The 18941-nt window shown below is 42.3% G+C and overlaps 1 protein-coding gene across 2 annotated transcripts in view; it reads right to left on the reverse strand.

Moving 5' to 3' along the window:
• LOC118366971 (tyrosine-protein phosphatase non-receptor type 4-like) overlaps positions 1-17232 on the reverse strand; it is a 104015-nt gene extending 86783 nt beyond the window's left edge. Inside the window, exon 1 of one of the 2 annotated variants that reach the window (XM_052493723.1) lies at positions 16783-17232. The gene's annotated coding sequence lies outside the window, so the exon portion shown is untranslated. The remainder of the gene's footprint in view (positions 1-16782) is intronic. The other variant, XM_035749850.2, reaches the window with a different exon arrangement.
• Positions 17233-18941: the final 1709 nt, after the last annotated feature.

Below are 18941 nucleotides of genomic sequence, written 5' to 3' on the forward strand. Positions count from 1 at the left end.
CTACCCCAGACTGCTAACTTTAAAACGCTGTGTCTCCTGTGTGCTGGCGTAGTAACGACTACCTAGCGGCTTCCCTGTTTCATCTATTGCTGTACACTGGACCCTGTAATCAATTGGCTACATAGCTGATGCCTGCTGGATAATGAAAAAAATCATACCCAACTACAACATTTTCCATCAAGCTAGAACTGCCAAAAGGGGGAGGAGTTGCAATCTACTGCAGAGATAGCTTGCAAAGTTCTGTCATACTTTCCAGGTCTATGCACAAACAGTTCGAGCTTCTAACAGAAATAAGTCCCTCACTGTTGCCGCCTATTATAGACCCCCTCAGCTCCCAGCTGTGCCCTGGACACCATCATTTAACATTTACATTTAAGTCATTTAGCAGACGCTCTTATCCAGAGCGACTTACAAATTGGTGCATTCACCTTATGACATCCAGTAGAACAGTCACTTTACAATAGTGCATCTAAATCTTAAAGGGGGGTGAGAAGGATTACTTATCCTATCCTAGGTATTCCTTAAAGAGGTGGGGTTTCAGGTGTCTCCGAAAGGTGGTGATTGACTCCGCTGTCCTGGCGTCGTGAGGGAGTTTGTTCCACCATTGGGGGGCCAGAGCAGCGAACAGTTTTGACTGGGCTGAGCGGGAACTGTACTTCCTCAGTGGTAGGGAGGCGAGCAGGCCAGAGGTGGATGAACCATAAGTGAATTAATTGTCCCCCAATTATCTTCAGAGTTTGTTCTGTTAGGTGACCTAAACTGGGATATGCTTAACACCCCAGCAGTCCTACAGTCTAAGCTAGATGCCCTCAATCACACATTAATTATCAAGGAACCTACCAGTTACAACCATAAAAATCAGTAAACATGGGCACCCTCATAGATAATATCCTGACCAACTTTCCCTCCAAATACACCTCTGCTGATTTCAATCAGGATCTCAGCTATCACAGCCTCATTGCCTGCATCCGCTATGGGTCTGCGGTCAAACGACCAGCCCTCATCACTGTCAAACGCTCCCTAAAACACTTCTGAGAGCAGGCCTTTCTAATCGACCTGGTACAGGTATCCTGGAAGGATATTGACCTCATCCCGTCAGTCAAGGATGCCTGGTCATTCTTTAAAAGTAATTTTCTGAAGGGATCACGTGACCCTTGAACGAGATGGCCGCATGAACTAAGAGCTCCGCACAAGTAGTTTCCAATTCCTAATCTTACCTCCACTCCAAGTTCACACTCATTTAGCTTTAGTAAGAAAAAGTAATGGCGGCTACAAAAGGCGACACTACAGGTGACATTTTTACCCGGACTCGAGTATTAGCGAAGGAAAAAGCCTCCAAGAAGAAGCTAGCTTCAGAAAAAACTAGCACCATTAGCCAGGAGCAAGAGAACCCGCTCCCCCACGAGGCACAATGAATGCCAACCTCGCACTCTGTCGAAGACATCCTTTCTGAGTTGAGATCCCAACGTACAGAACTAAACACCAAATTAGATGCCATTAACTCTCAGCTCAGTGCGATAGGGGGCAAGGTGACAATCCTGGAAAACGCTTTGCCTGACATCAACAACAAGATGTCCAGGCGCCCCGCGTTTATGGTTGAGGCAGAGGGGCGAATCCTATCCATGGAAAACTTATTGACAGATGCCATGGAAACAATAGCATATGCTAAAAAGAAAATCGAGCATCTGGAAGAGAAAACAGAGGACCTGGAAAACAGGGGGCGAAGGAATAATTGTGTTCTATTCAATCTGGGCGAAAAAGAAGAGGGAAACATACCCCTGATCCGCTACCTGCAAGACAAACTTCCCGAGTGGCTCCACCTGCCCACCGACAGGCCCATAGAACTCGAGAGAGCTCACCGAGCACTGAGGCCCCCACCAGCAGCCAGACAACCACCGCGCCCATATGTTTCCTAAGATTCACCGACAAGGAACAAGTCCTACAGGCGGCGAAAAACAACACCATCACAGTGGGAAACGCCAAACTCGCTTTACACCAGGACCTGTCAGCTGGAATACGCCGAAAGCGCAGAGAGTTTGACGAGGTGAAGAAATACTCCATTGACCGAGGCATCTTCAGGGGATTCAAATACCCAAACGAGCTCAGGATTCTTCACCAAGGAGCCTTGCGACACTTCAAAACTCCAAAAGAGGCAAAACGTTTTTTGAAAGACAATCCTGGCCAATGAGAAACAGACCAAATACTAAATGCGATTAATGCCATTACTAAAGGAGGTAAGACGACATATAGCCGATATTCAGAGACCCACCCCCTAAATGTCATTATAGCCGTCCAATGTATATTTATTTTCCTTTAACTGAGAGGGATGGGCTGTATGGCCTACTAATGTTTCAGCCTACTTTTATTTCACTGTTTTTTTGTTGTTGCTATTATTACCTGGGGTTCCCTATGTCCCTTGGGGGAGGTATATGTAGGCTGGGCTATTGATTTTATTTTTCTCCCCTCTTTTACTGTGGTCTGGACGAGGGCAACTGTGTTATTTACTCAATGCGGGGTGGAGAGGATGAGGCATTTCTTTGGTGGGGAGAGGGAGACATTGTGCGTTGCTAACTGTTCCCGGTTTTTGTTTTATTCGGAGCACAGAATTGAGACTGAGCGGGGGGGGTAATAGATCCAACAGGATGTGTCGAGTTGTTTGGGAACTCGGCTGGGGTGTTCAGAGATTATTATTTTATGTACACCATTTATTTTCCTTTTATGTGAACGCAGCTGTAATTACTATCCACTTTTACCCAGCGATGACTTGCACTAAAGTTTGATTACTGCTCGATGACGATGACTAGTACCTTAAATCTATTGACATGGAACTGCCATGGTCTAGGGCATGCAATAAAACAAAAAAAAAGATACTATGTGCTCTAAAAAGGAAAACGCAGACATTGCGCTATTACAAGAGACACCTCTGTGATGCTGAACATGCCAAACTCCGCAGAGCTTGGGTGGGACAGGTGTATTTCTCATCTTTCAAATCAAACAGTAGAGGCACAGCCATACTTATCCATAAAAATGTTCCATTCATAATAGACAAAAACATATCTGATCCGGAGGGGAGATTTATTTTGATAACTGGGTCACTATATGGTCAACCAATTACTATATTAAACATATACGCCCCTAACACAGATACTCCTGCCTTCATGTCAAAAATTATAATCCTGTTCAATGAGCATTGTGTCTCCTTTGGTGTGGTGGCCAGAGATTTTAATTGTACCCTTAACCCAACCCTAGCCAAATCTCCTCAAGTCCCCACCACAAATCCTAGATCTGCAAAGATGTTGAACTCTCTTACTAAAGAGATGGGACTGATAGATATCTGGAGAGAGAATAATAGCTCATCTATGGACTATACATACTACTCTAATGTCCACAACACCTACTCCCGTATAGATTACATTTTTATCCCAAAGAGTTTCATAAATTCAGCCACTTGTACAATCGGATCCATAGCACTTTCAGATCACGCCTTTGTCCACCTCCGCTTTGACCTCTGCAAAAACATCCCGAGGTCAAAGAGCTGGAAATTCAACACCTCCATGCTATCAAATGACGAGTTCTATACATTGGTAACTACATGGATAAACAACTACACACAAGACAATAAAGATTCTCCTGTTTCTCCGGCCACAACGTGGGACGCTGCTAAAGCCACACTAAGAGGTCATCTAATTGCATATGCTTCTTCTAAGAAAAAAGCAATGGAAGCACACAGGCTAGATCTTGAGAGGGAGCTGGAATGCTGTGAAAAAATACATAAACAATCCCTAGACAGCACCTCCTGGAGTCATCTTAAAGCAGCCAAAGCCAAACTGAATTTGGACTACACTCGGGAGATAAAAAAGAAAAATTCTCTTTACTAAACAGAAATACCATGCGTATAGCAATAGGCCCAGTAGATTGCTTGCTTACCAATTAAAAAAGGAGCAGTCAGAGCGAACAATCATGGCTATCCGAACAGCAGAGGACGAGATCACATATGACCCAAAAAAGATCAATTGAACTTTTCATGATTTTTACTGCAAACTATATACCTCTGAGAGAAAACACACAGAGGCAGAACTCCACTCTTTCCTAGAGGGAATCCTGCTACCTAAACTATCAGAGACCGACCAGGAAGATCTCAACCCCCCCTTCACTCCTGAGGAGATCCTGGAGGCAATTACCTCCATGCCACCGAATAAGTCCCCAGGCCCAGATGGATTCCCCAGAGTTCTACAAAGCTTTTTGGCCCCAGCTCAGCCCTATCTTCATGCCAATGCTGGAGGATTTTTGCAAAAACGGAGTTCTCCCAGACTCAATGCACACAGCTCGCATTACAGTGTTGCTAAAGAAGGACAAGGACCCCCTATCCTGCTCGTCCTTCCGGCCCATAAGCTTGTTGGATTTCAACTATAAAATAATTACCAAATTGCTCACCAAAAGACTAAACACTCTTCTTCCCAAAATAATAAAAGCGGACCAAACTGGATTTATTAGAGACAGATACTCTTCTGATAACATTCGCCGTCTTTTTGATATTATTGATCAAGTAAACGCACAAAAGACCCCTGTCCTGCTGGCTTCACTGGATGCTGAGAAGGCGTTTGACAGGATGGAGTGGAGCTTTCTGTTTTCAGTCTTAGAAAAGTTCAATATGGGCACAAATTTTATGAAATGGATCAAATCACTATACTCTCATCCAAATGCCATGGTGACTACTAATGGACTGAACTCTGACAGATTCCCTCTGGAACGGGGCACAAGACAAGGGTGCTCGCTGTCCCCGCTGCTCTACTTGTTGGGGGCGGAGCCTCTGGCAGAGCTGATAAGGAGCAATCCAAGTATTATGGGTGTTTCTGCAGGTGGCCTGCAGCACAAGATTTCGCTTTACGCGGATGATGTCTTGCTCTACATATCCAACCCTGAGAAATCCCTCCCTCTCATTTTAGACACAATTGCTCAGTATGGCAAGTTTTCAGGTTATAAGATCAATTTTAACAAATCCACTGTCTGCCCTCTCAATATTACACTCACCAGCTCTATGAAGACACTTTGTCCTTTCCAATGGAAAACACAGGGGTTTCAATACCTCAGGATCTTCATAACACCAGATCTGAATAGCCTTTTTAAGGAAAATTATCTTCCACTCCTGGATCGAATCAAGAACGATCTCCAAACCTGGATCTCCCTCCCAATTAGCTTAGTAGGAAGAATTAATGTAATCCGTATGAACGTCCTCCCTAGACTGAACTACTTATTTCAGATGCTCCCATGCCATCTCCAAGTTTCCTTCTTCAAAACAACTAACCAAAGCATCACCAAATGTATATGGGGCAATAAAAAAAAAACCTAGGATCAAGTTTTCCACTTTATCAAAACCTGAATCTAAAGGTGGTCTTGCCCTTCCCTCCCTTCAATTGTACTACTGGTCTGCCCAAATCCGCAATATGCTAACATGGATCACAAACAGACAAGAGTCAACGTGGATTCAGATAGAAGCCCAATCCTGTGGTTCATTGCCCTTAAGGCTCAATTATATTCATTAATAACTTTAGTGAAGTGGGCAACATAGCCAAAACCTTTGCGATTTACAGCACCCTACTAGCGTGGAGGGACTGTAAGAAATACCTGGGCATTTCCTCCCAAATATGTTCTCACTCGCCTATAGTAGGCAACCCAGACTTGCCAAAAGCCCTGAGGGATGCCAACTTTAATCTTTGGCATACTCTAGGAATCAGGACCTTTTCAGACCTATTTCATCAGAAAACCACTACACTGAAATCCTTTAAAGAGCTCTGCAGTGAATTCGATGTGCCAAGATCCCATTTTTTTTTTTTTTTTAAATATCTTCAAATTATACATGTAATTTCCTCATTTACCTCCAAGAGGAGGTTTAGAACTCAGTTGAATGAAGTTGAAACCCTTCTTGTCACAGCACAATCCATTAAAAGGCTAAATATCTTACATCTATAGACTCCTTTCTGAGAAAGGAAGCTCCTCCTTTACTCCTTTGAAAATAATCTGGGAAAAGGACCTTGGTCTGACTAACAGTGATGAGTTATGGGCGGAGGTTTGCGACAGGGTATACTGCTCCTCTACCAGTGTAAAAATGAAAGAATCTAATTACACATTTTTGTACAAATTTTATTATACTCCTTTGAGACTCCATAGAATGAAAACAGATATGTCTCCTAACTGTAAAATATGTACCTCTGAAAGTGGAACCTATATGCATGTATTTTGGAGCTGTAGGGAGATTGCCAGATTCTGGCAATCTGTACATACTGCTGCACAGAAAATACTAGAGGTACAGTTTGATATGACCCCGTGTATCTATCTTCTTAATGCCCAGCAGGACTTTGTTCTTGATCCTGACAGAGAAAATTTGCTTATGACTATTACATACTTTGCTAAGAAATGTATTCTTCTATTGTGGGCCTCTAATACCCCCCCTACATTTAAAATGTGGATTGACCAGATTGTTGACTTTCTTCCTCTTGAAAAGCTCACTTATGACCTCCACAAGAGACAGCCCAAGTTTGATAGACTCTGGTCTCCACTATTCAACTATATTTCAAACTGGACAGAGTGAACGGGGTGACTAGGGAAATGCGCAGATACATGTTGTGTAAGGTACTGTAAAACCTAAAAACGAATTATTGGCTCTTCGTCTCAGCGAATGCTTGAAATAGCTGATAAGAACCTTGATAGTGCTGCTGCAAGTGTTGTTTTTTTTTGTGTTTTTATTTTAATTTAGTTTTTGAGGACGTGTGCGTACGTACGTATGTATGTATGTATGTATGTATGTATGTATGTATGTATGTATATATATGTACCAAGGAAAATATATAGATTAAGAAAAACGAATGCTTTTATTTTACTTTATCATTCATTTTAATTGTATTTTTATTTTTTCAAATGTATTATTCTTTTTTGACTTTAAAAAAAATAAAAAGCCGGTCACATCTGTGAATGTGGAATGTGTTTTGTTGGTTGATTGAAAAACAAGAAAACTTAATAAAACTTTAAATTGAAGAGAAAAAAAAGTAATTTTCTCACCATTTTAAATGGATCCCTTTGATCACTCCAGACCTGCCTGCCCTTAACCAGCACAAAAACAACCTGTGGTGGACTGCAATAGCATGTTCAGGGAAGTCAGGAACCAATACACACAGGCAGTTTGAAAAGGCTAGCCTTGGCTTTCCTAACAGAAACTTGCATCATGTAGCTCTAACTCCAAAAGGTTTTGGGACACTAAAGTCCATGGAAAACAAGAGCACCTCCTCCCAGCTGCCCACTGCACTGAGGCTAGGCGACACGGTCACCACCAATAAATCCACGATAATCAAACATATCAATAAGCATTTCTCTACGGCTGGCCATGCTTTCCTGCTGGCTATCCCAACCCCAGCAAACAGCTCCATAACCCTCACAGCTACTTGCCCAAGCCTCCCCAGCTTCTCCTTCACCCAAATCCAGATAACAGATGTTCTGAAAGAGCTGCAAAACCTGGACCCGTACAAATCAGCTGGGCTAGCCAATCTCAACCCTCTCTTTTGAATATTATCTACCGCCATTGTTGCAACCCCTATTACCAATCTGTTCAACCTCTTTCGTTTCATCCAAGATCCCTAAAGATTGGAAAGCTGCCGCGGTCATGCCCCTCTTCAAAGGTGGTGACACTAGACGAGAGGTCGACCGATTATGATTTTTCAACGCCGATGCCGATTATTGGAGGACCCCCCCAAAAAAAGCCGATAACGATTAAAATCGGCCAGATTTTTTACATTTATTTGTAATAATGACAATTACAATACTGAATGAACGCTTATTTTAACTTAATATAATACATCAATAAAAATCTATTTAGCCTCAAGTAGATAATGAAACATGTTCAATTTGGTTTATATAATGCAAAAACAAAGTGTTAGAGAAGTAAAAGTGCAATATGTGCCATGTAAAACAGCTAACATCCAAGTTCCTTGCTCAGAACATGAGAACATATGAAAGTTGGTGGTTCCTTTTAACATGAGACTTCAATATTCCAAGGTAAAGGTTGTAGTTATTATAGGACTATTTCCCTCCATACCATTTGTATTTAATTAACCTGTTAATTGTTGGATGTTCTAATAGGCACTATAGTATTACCAGTGTATTTTTTTATTTTACCTTTATTTAAATAGGCAAGTCAGTTAAGAACAAATTCTTATTTTCAATGACGGCCAAGGAACAGTGGGTTAACTGCCTGTTCAGGGGCAGCACGACAGATGTGTACCTTGTCAGCTCCTAGGTTTGAACTTGCAACCTTCCGGTTACTAGTCCAACGCACTAACCACTAGGCTACCCTGCCGTCCCAGTGTAACAGTATAGCTTCCATCCCTCTACTCGCCCTTACCTGGGCTCAAACCAGGAACACATCGACAACAGCCACACTCGAAGCAGCGTTACCCATCGCTCCACAAAAGCCACGGCCCTTGCAGAGCAAGGGGAATAACTACTCCAAATCTCAGAGCGAGTGATGTTTGAAACACTATTAGCAGCCACCCCGCTAATTAGCTAGCCATTTCACATTGGTTACACCAGCCATTAGGCTGATAGGCTTGGTGTTTATGATTAGGTACAGTCGTCCAACGATTGTGCTTTTTTCACAAATGCGCTTTTGTTAAATCATCCCCCAGCGTCGCATCGATTATATGCAACGCAGGACACGCTAGATGAACTAGTAATATCATCAACCATGTGTCGTTATAACTAGTGGTTATGATTGATTGTTTTTTATAAGATAAGTTTAATGCTAGCTAGTAACTTACCTTGGCTTCCACTGCATTCACGTAACAGGCAGTATCCTTGTGGAGCGCAACAAGAGGCAGGTGGTTATAGCGTTGGATGAGTTAACTGTCAGGTTGCAAGATTGGACCCCCAAGCTGACATGGTGAAAATCTGTCGTTCTGCCCCTGAACAAGGCAGTTAACCCACCGTTCCTAGGCCGTCATTTAAAATAAGAATGTGTTCTTAACTGACTTGCCTAGTGAAATAAAAAAGGTATAAATATATATTTTTTAAATCTGCAAAAATCGGTGCCCAAAAATACCGATTTTCCATTTTTATGAAAACTTAAAATCGGCCCTAATTAAAAATCGGCCATTCCGATTAACTTCTTGAGTGTAGGGGGCAAGATTTTCGTTTTTGGCTAAAAAACGTACCCATTTCAAACTGCCTATTTCTCAGGCCCAGAAACTAGAATATGTATATAATTGTCAGATCAGGATAGAAAACACTAATAGTTTCCAAAACGGTCAAAATATTGTCTGTGAGTATAACAGAACTGATATTGCAGGCGAAAACCTGAGGAAAATCAAACCAGGAAGTGCTGTTTTTCCTGAAAGCTCTCTGTTCCATTGGATGCCTTGACTCCATTTAAAGGGATATCAACCAGATTCCTTTTTCTATGGCTTCCTCAAGATGTCAACGGTCTTTAGACAGTCTCAGGGTTTTATTTTGAAAAATGAGCGAGAAAGATCACATTGAGTCAGTGGATAGCTGGGTGTTAGCAGAGTTTTGCTTGCGCAACAGAGTGGGGTAGCCATTGTCTCTCCCTCTCCTATTGAAAAAGCAACAGTCCCGGTTGATATATTATCGATTATATATTTTAAAAACAACCTGAGGATTGATTATAAAAAACGTTTGACATGTTTCTGTGGACATTACAGATACTATTTGGAATTTGTCTGCGATGTCGTGACCGCTCGAGCCTGAGGATTTCTGAACACAACACACCAAACAAATGGAGGTATTTTGGATATAGAAATAATCTTTATGAAACAAAAGGAACATTTATTGTGTAACTGGGAGTCTCGTGAGTGCAAACATCCAAAGATCAAAGGTAAGCGAGTAAATCTATAAGTCAGAAGACTTTCGTGACCAATCTACTTAGCTGCTAGAGTTTGTAATATTTTGTCTACTGAGAGAGATGTTCTTACATAAACACTTATGCTTTCGCCGAAAAGCTGTATTGAAATCTGACATGCCAGGTGGATTAACAAGCTACGCTGTGTTTTGCTATATTGTACTTGTGATTTCATGAAAATTAAATATTTTGAGTAATTTAATTTGGCACCCTGCAATTCAGCGGGTGTTGATGAAAATGATCCCGCTAAAGGGTTGGATGCGTCAAGAAGTTAATCGGTCGACCTCTACTCTAGACCCAAAATGTTATTGACCTATATCCATCCTGCCTTGCCTTTCTAAAGTCCTTAAAAGCCAAGTTAATAAACAGATCACTGACCATTTTGAATCCCACCGTACCTCCTTCACTGTGCAATCCGGTTTCCGAGCTGGTCACGGGTGCACCTCAGCCAAACTCAAGGTACTAAATGACATAACCGCCATCGATTAGAGACAGTACTGTGCAGCCGTCTTCATCAACCTGGGCAAGGCTTTCGAGTCTGTCAATCACCGTATTCTTATCGGCAGACTCAACAGCTTTGGTTTCTCAAATGGCTGCCTCGCCTGGTTCAGTGTGTCTAATCGGTGTGTCTAATCGGAGGGCAGGGTTCGGCAAACAGGGTTCAGTGTGTCTAATCGGAGGGCCTGTTTGTTGTCCGGACCTCCAATACTCTACTAAGCAAATTGGATGCAGTCTATCACAGTGTCATCCGTTTTGTTACCAAATAGCCTTATACCACCCACCACTGCTATACGTATGCTCTAATCGGCTGGCCCTCGCTACATATTCGTCAGACCCACTGGCTCCAGGTCATCTATAAGTCTATGCTAGGTAAAGCACCGCCTCATCTTAGCTCACTGGTCAAGATAACAACACCCACCCGTAGCACGCACTCCAGCAGGTGTATCTCACTGGTCATCCCCAAAGCAAACACCTCCTTTGGACAGCTTTCCTTGCAGTTCTCTGCTGCCAGTGACTGGAAAGAACTGCAAAAATCGCTGAAGCTGGAGACTTACATTTCCCTCACTAACTTTAAACATCAGCTATCTGAGCAGCTAACGATCGCTGCAGCTGTACATAGCCCATCTGTAAATAGCCCACACAAGCTACCGACCTCATCCCCATATTGTTTTTATTTACTTTGCTGCTCTTTTGCACACCAGTATCACTACTTACACACCATCATCTACTCATCTATCACTCCAGTGTTAATCTGCTAAATTGTAATTACTTTGCTACTACGGCCTATTTATTGCCTTACCACCTCATGCCATTTGCACACCCTGTATATAGACTTTTTCTGTTGTGTTATTGACTGTACGCTTGTTTATTCCATGTGTAACTCTGTTGTTGTTTCTGTCGCACTGCTTTGCTTTATCTTGGCCAGGTCGCAGTTGTAAATGAGAACTTGTTCAACAAGCTTACCTGGTTAAATACATTTTTTAAATTGTTTTAGGAAAGAATGGGCTGCCGTCAGTCAGAATGTGGCCGAGAAGTTAATTGACAGCATGTCAGGGCGGCTTGCAGAGGTCTTGAAAAAGAAGGGTAAACGCTGCAAATATTGACTCTTTGCATCAACTTCATGTAAATATCAATAAAAGCCTTTTACACTTATGAAATGCTTGTACTTATACTTCAGTATTCCATAGTAACAGCTGACAAAAATATCTTAAGACACTGAAGCAGCAAACTTTGTGGAAATTAATATTTGTGTCATTCTCAAAACTTTTGGCCACGACTGTACATCTAACAATCTAAAGGGCCATGGGAGGGGGAAATCTCTTGTTCCTTCTTCACAACTACGCTGGTGTGAGAGGACCATGTTGTCCTCAGTGATGTGGACGCCGAGGAACTTAAAGTGATTGACCCTTTCCACTGCGGCCCCACCCATATGGATGGGGTGTTCAGATGTGCAACCTCCCCCTATTTCCTGTAGTCCACGATCAGCTTCTTGGTCTTGCAATGGGTCAGAAACTTTATGGAAGACTTACGCAAATTTTCCAAGGGAAGTTAATCACAGAGTTAATCACAATGCAAAAAAACATTACATGTTAAATGGTATTAATATTCATTTGCATATATTTCCATTAATTCCCATGGAAAGTTTCCACTGCTGAATATTCCCCATAATGTGCAACCCTAGTCTTGCTGCTGTTAAGGGAGAGATCATTGTCCTGATAGAACACTCCCATATCTCTGACCTCCATCCTGTCAGTGATCAGGCGAAACACCGTTGTGTCAAACTTGGAGTTGTGCATGGCCACACAGTCGTGGGTAAACAGGGAGTACAGGAGGGAGCGCAACACTAGGGGTCCCCGTGATTAGGGCCAGTGTGGTGGTGGGGTTTATGCCTACCCTCACCACCTGGGGTCGGCCCGCCAGGAAGTCTAGGATCCAGTTGCAAAGGTAAGTGTTCCGTCCCAGGGTACTGAGCTTGGAGGAGAATACGGTGTTGAACGCTGAGCTGTAGTCGATGAACATCCTCACTGGTATTATTTTCTAGGTGGGAGAAGGCCAGTGGGGGGTGCAATTGAGATTCCACCTGTGGATCTGTTGGGGAAGTATATAACTTGGAGTGGGTCCAGGGTGTCTGAGATGATAGTGTTGTGAGCCATGACAAGCCTTTCGAAGCACTTAATTTAACTTAACACTGTGTAGTGCAAAATATTTCATTTCAAAGCACATTCCAGTACAAACAGGAGCGTGAATAAACAGCTCACTCATCCCGAGGGCTTTAAATGAACAAGTTTCACTGGTAGCACTTCAAAAAGTTAGGCGAACAGCATAAAATCTAGGAGCACAATATATTTTATTGATCGAGATCAGGGTGGGAAATTAACTTTTTGGTCCACCAGCCACTGTGGCAGGTAGATTAAAAAAATATCTACCAGTCAAATTATTTTTTTGCCATAACTACATAAAAAAAAAAATCAAAAGGATGAGCACGCATTGTACTGTTTATAAAACAAAATGTATACCAGTAAGAGGTAAATGTGTTATTATAGATAGTTGGGTGAATTTTGGCCCATTCCTCCAGACAGAGCTGGTGTAACTGAGTCGGGTTTGCAGGCCTCCTTGCTCGCACACATTTTTTTCAGTTCTGACCACAAATTCTCTATGGGATTGAGGTCAGGGCTTCGTGATGGCCACTCCAATACCTTGACTTTGTTGACCTTAAGCCATTTTGCCACAATTTAGGAAGTATGCTTGGGGTCATTGTCCATTTGGAAGACCCATTTGCGACCAAGCTTGAACTTCCTGACTAACGTCTTGAGATGTTGCTTCAATATATCCACATATTGTGATTAATACAATTTGATTTGCTGTGTTTCGTAAACCCTGATCTAAAATACTTTGTTGTAATTTCTGCTCGGCATCAGACTAATTTTGTGCTTCATTTGCACTTCTAAACTCGGATGAGAATTCACGAACAGGTGATATGTAGCTACTTTTCTCTGTGTATCCAGCCTCCGGTAAAATGAAAGATTAACTTTAAGCAAAACATTAGGAAATGTATCTGGCTAAATTCTTTCAATTATAGGCCTAAACAATAGAAATATGATGGCAATGCATAGTTTTTGCCAAAAAACCTTGCTTTTTCATTGAAAGAATTTACTTGAGTGGCTGCCCGCCAAAAAGCATTGCACTTTGTCGTCATCTGATGAAAATGAATGTATTTTCTGCCGAATGCGTTTGACAAATTTTCTGTGAAGGAAAACTATAAGTTGCACGTCCCTGATCACTATTCAAGAAAAAAATTAAATAAACACTTTCAATATAAAACGTAGCACAAGTGGCACAGCAAATTAGAGCACATGTGATCAAAATGGTTGCACTTTAGAGCCCTACTCATTCCTCTGTGCACCATGTTGCCTTAGCTGATGAATACCACTCACTTAACTGGCAAGCCAGCAATAACCGAATTCCGAAATTAAAAGATTAGCCAAAACACCTTTGGTTCGGAGTCGTGAGGCTGGGAGAGATAGGAGAGTAAACACAGCTGTGTTTAGACTTTTGGAATTTTGCTAAAATGGATGTGATATCCGCAAGGCTGGCCCACCGGCACTCTTATGGATTGCCACATGCTGTCTCTGCAAGGGGTGCTGACATGGTGCCCGAGACCTGCACACATAACACTGTTGGAACACCCAGTGTGTGTGTGGCTTTCAGTGCAGGGGTTTACTAACCAGAGAGAAACTGTAAAAGCTAAGACCTGTCTCCGGTTACTCCTAAGCTAAGAGCTGTCTGAGGTACTCCTGAGCCAAGTCAACACAGCCATCAATCTTGGAACTGCTGCCCTCTCAGAGTAGCCACATTTATTGACTGATTGACTCAATCTCCATAGACAAACATTGGCACTAGAATGGACTTACTGAAGAGCTCAGTGACTTTCAAAGTGGCACAGTCATAGGATGCCATCTTTCCAACAAGTCAGGTCGTCAAATGTCTGCCCTGCTAGAGCTGCCCCGGTCAACTGTAAGTGCCGTTATTGTGAAATGGAAACGTCTAGGAGCAACAACGGCTCAGCCACGAAATGGTAGACCACACAAGCTCACATAACGGGACTGCCTAATGCTGAAGTGCATAAATATTGTCTCACTACAGAATACCTAACTGACTCTGGAAGCAACATCAGCACAAGAACTGTTCTTTGGGAGCTTCATGAAAAGGGTTTCCATTGCCGAGCAGCCCCACAGAAGCCTAAGATCACCATGCACAATGCCAAGAGTCGACTGGAGTGATGTAAACCTCACCGCCATTGGACTCTGAAGCAGTGAAAACGCGTTCTCTGGAGTGATGAATCATGCTTAACCGTCTGGAAGTCCGATGTCCGAATCTGGGTTTGGCAGATGCCAGGAGAACGCTACCTGCCCCAATCCATAACGCCAACTGGAAGATTTGGTGGCGGAATAATGGTTTGATTTAAGGTTTGGGCTAGGCCCCTTAGTTCCAGTGAAGGGAAATCTTAACGCTACAGCATACACATTATCGATAATTCTGTGCTTTCAACTGTGAAAACCATTTAGGGAATTCCGGCCACTCCCTATATCAGCATGATAATGACCCAGTGCACAAAGAGAGGTCCATACAGAATTGGTTTGTCGAGATCAGTGTGGCAGAACTTGACTGGCCTGCACAGAGCCCTGACCTCAACCCCATCGAACACCTTTGGAATAAATTGGAACGCCGACTATGAGACAGGCCTAATCACCCAACATCAGTGCCCGACCTCACTAATGCTACTGTGGCTGAAGGGAAGAAAGTCAGCACAGCAATGTTCCAACAACTAGTGGAAAGACTTCCCAGAAGAGTGGAGGCTGTTATAGCAGCAGGGGGGGGGACCAAGTCCATATTAATGCCCATGATTTTGGAATGAGATGTTCGACAGGCTTCACCAATGCTCATGTCAGTAGGTGCAGTCTATCCCAATTATTCCAGCACCTGAGCCCCCCTCTCCCAAAACCCCACCCACCCACACTCCACTTCAAAATCAGGGATGCCTGGCTCAGGTGCACAACCCATTAAGCCAGGACTCTCTCCACAGGCCATTTCATCTTTACCAGCTGAGTCCCCTAAAACAGGTTTTATTCTAGTTTAGACAGAGGCCTCTCTCCTGGCGAAGACAGCCACAGTCTCGTAGGCATGAATCTGATTTCTAACAATCCTGACATGGACCTCTCCAGTAGGATTAGGCTATGTGATGCAAAGTAGCTGTCTATGGGGGCCATATTAGGTAAATGAAATGAGGACATGTGAAAGTGCAGAGGTCCTCTTCTGTCTAACCAGAAGCTGGTCATTCAACGTCCTAGTTGGTTTGATTGAAAGAGATTTGGGGACCTGAGAAAGCCTACAAGAGTGGTGATGTAGGCTCAGTGCAACTACACGCAATTTTAAGAACTGATTGAGTTGATGTGGAATTCAAAGTGGAAGTATCCACCCAAAACATTTTTGTTTACTGCCATGACACCAAAAAAGATGTGTAATTGAATTTGCTTTCCCGTAGCGAGTAAGCAGGTTGAAATCAGTCCAGGTAGCTACTCTCGAACGATGGGCTTCCACCACCACAAATACGATGTCTGAGGATTACGTCATTGTTAAAACTGACCACATTGGCTAAATGATTGTCTACATTCAGAAAACACAGATCAGTTATCGATTTACTCACTTGAAAACAACCTTGAGTAATATCAGAGAAGGAAACCCTCGACTTAAAGTAATTCCTACTCGTTTCAAAATGACCAGCATGTAACAAGACTGATGCAGCTGTCAGTACATGCATATTGTGGGCCATGGATACTGTAACTGGATACCACCTATGATACTTTATAGGCTATGTTTTAGGCTATTTCTGCAAGGGTTAACTTAACCGCGTAATTAAAATATAAATATTTAGCTAAATGCCTACCTACAACATCCACAATTGGATTACTAAATACGGTTATCATATTTCTCCTGCCATCATCTGTCAAGCTTCAGAGGCTTCCACACAGAAGTGTGGTTGAAATCTTGTGACTACCGTTACACTGAAATAGCAGTAGTGGATTCAGGGAACAGCTTATTTCCAGTAATAACTTAAAGGCATAGCCTACATTGTTTAATTGACCTGAGTATGGGACCGTAAATGTTTTTAACTAAGTTACCAAAACAATGGTGTATTGGTTAGGTTTATGGAGAGCAAACGTCAGAGCAAACAGCTAGCTAGCTTGTTAGCAATTTAGCTAGCTAGGTTACCTAAAGTTAGCACAACCAGCTAGCAAACTAGTTAGCTACAGTAGCTAAGCTAGCAAGATGCATTACTTTTGTAAAAAGGTTGTTAGCTAGTTGGTAAATTATCTTACCGTCATAAACAGTTCCAGGGGCGTCCAGTTTTTAAGTAATATGATTTTCTTATAGCGGGAAATGAGTTTAGGGTGAGGGACTGAAAATCCAAGTTCAGTTCACCCGCTGCGAACTCCGACAAAACCTCATCTTTATCACCGAGCCTTCAGCTTCATACACATTCAACTGCGGGCCCTCCTGGCTCGAATCTCGGACTAGCTCGGCAACGAATAATCCACACGCAAGACACAGCAACCATTGGCTACAGCGAACCAGCAGTCATTTCAGACCGAGTGAATGATATTTACAATTCCTTTGATTTGTAAATGCGATGGTATGAGCGACATAAATGTTGGGGGGGGGTTGGATTATTCGGTCTCTGATTTCTCAGCGGACTGCAGAGTCCGTCGTCAAGGCTTGCTCGCTGCAGCAGAGGCAACAGCATAGCAACGTTATGGCGCAATCTTCGCAGCGCCATCGGTGCACGGGGGTGGAGTCACAGGATAGGGAGGCGTGGTAGCGTGGTTTTCATTTGTGAAGTCGCGGGTGAGCAATCCTGCAATCTATATTTGTCATGCCATAGTAATTGGTATTTTGCCGGTTTTATAGGTCTACAAAATGTAGGTTAGTGTGGAAACTGCATTTGGCATCACGTTTGTACGTGTGGGGCAGAATAGTCATTAGGCGAGGAGTCATTAGTCATTTCCTCAAGTAATTTTTGCCACTGGATATTACATTTCCATTGTTGTCAGAATTAGTCCACACTAGTTTATCATTGCCCTAAATTCAGGAAATACCTAGGTCCGTCAATGTGACTATAACAATACGACACCAGTGGAGATTAGGCCTGAAAATGGGACTGTAGATTACAATTTACAAATGGGCTGTGGCGACATCATGTGGTTAAAAAGAGAATAGTCCGTCCCCCAACTGTGTCCAATAATGTGAAGGGACTGTATCACAACCGGCCGTGATTGAAAGTCCCATAGGGCAGTGCACAATTAGCACAGTGTCATCCGGGTTAGGGTTTGCCGGGGTAGGCCGTCATTGTAAATAAGAATTTGTCCTTACCTGACTTGCCTTGTTGGAAAATAAAGGTTCAATAAAAATCTGAAGTAATGGATCCTTATGGTATTGCTGACCTTGCTCATTCTTGATTAATTAAAGATTTGAGTTGACCAAATTTCTGGACATAGAAATATTATTTAAAGTGTCAGAGGGCTATTGCCAGAAACTACACACAATAATTGTTCAGTTAATATCCATTATTTGTGTTTAGAATTTTTGGGGAGTTTGAAATTGTGATCCTTTGCTCAGGACAAGGGCATTTCCAGGCATAGAGCTGACATGGAAATTCATATTGAAAGTATTTAGAAAAGGGAAAATATAGTTTTTTGGAGTTATACGATTCCCCGAAATATACATTTTAAGCTCAAATAATACAACATAATTAATTTGATCAACTATAAAAAATAAACATTAAAAAGTGTCCCTGTCAGACAAGGATTGTACCACCTTTCAAGAACCTCAGTTAATTTCCTGCTATTCCACACATTTTGCCATGAGGCTAAGAAAGCTTGAGCTTTGGTGCTGCAGAAGTGTGTGTGTTACGCCTATTGTCACAAATTACCCCATGTTGTCTTCACCCAGGCTGAGGGTACTATTGGTGTTTGCCCAGTACAGTAATTAGTTACAATTGATTATTTTCCGTTGCATAAAAAGATCAGGGGAGTTGTTTGTAATCACATACACAGAGCATTCTTATAACCCAGGAAAGCCTCTCTATCAAGACTATAAAGAAGCTGTCAATGCTATGACTAGTGTGTATTTTGTTCTGGCTCAAAGATTTTGCCAGGAATAATGTGCCATTGAGATACACCTTTATTTGATAATGACACTCTCTAGGTTCAGTTTTTCTCAACATAAGCTGTCAAAGCATTAATTACTTGTTTCTTTTTTTGATACGTGTGCGATGTGATTAAAGTACTTTATTAAGTTGGCCATTTAATATGCAGACAACCTAAATGGCCACCAACTAAATGTGTAGACTCAGGAGATTCAATGATGTATATTAAAATCATTCTCACCAAGCAACCAACTTTAAAAAGATGACTTTCTTTAAACCAAACAGATTCTTGATTCCCACACATCGCTCTCTTTTTTCTTTGTTTTGGTTAAA

The sequence above is a fragment of the Oncorhynchus keta genome, chromosome 34, assembly GCF_023373465.1.
Source record: "Oncorhynchus keta strain PuntledgeMale-10-30-2019 chromosome 34, Oket_V2, whole genome shotgun sequence".
NCBI classification, from domain to species: domain Eukaryota; kingdom Metazoa; phylum Chordata; class Actinopteri; order Salmoniformes; family Salmonidae; genus Oncorhynchus; species Oncorhynchus keta.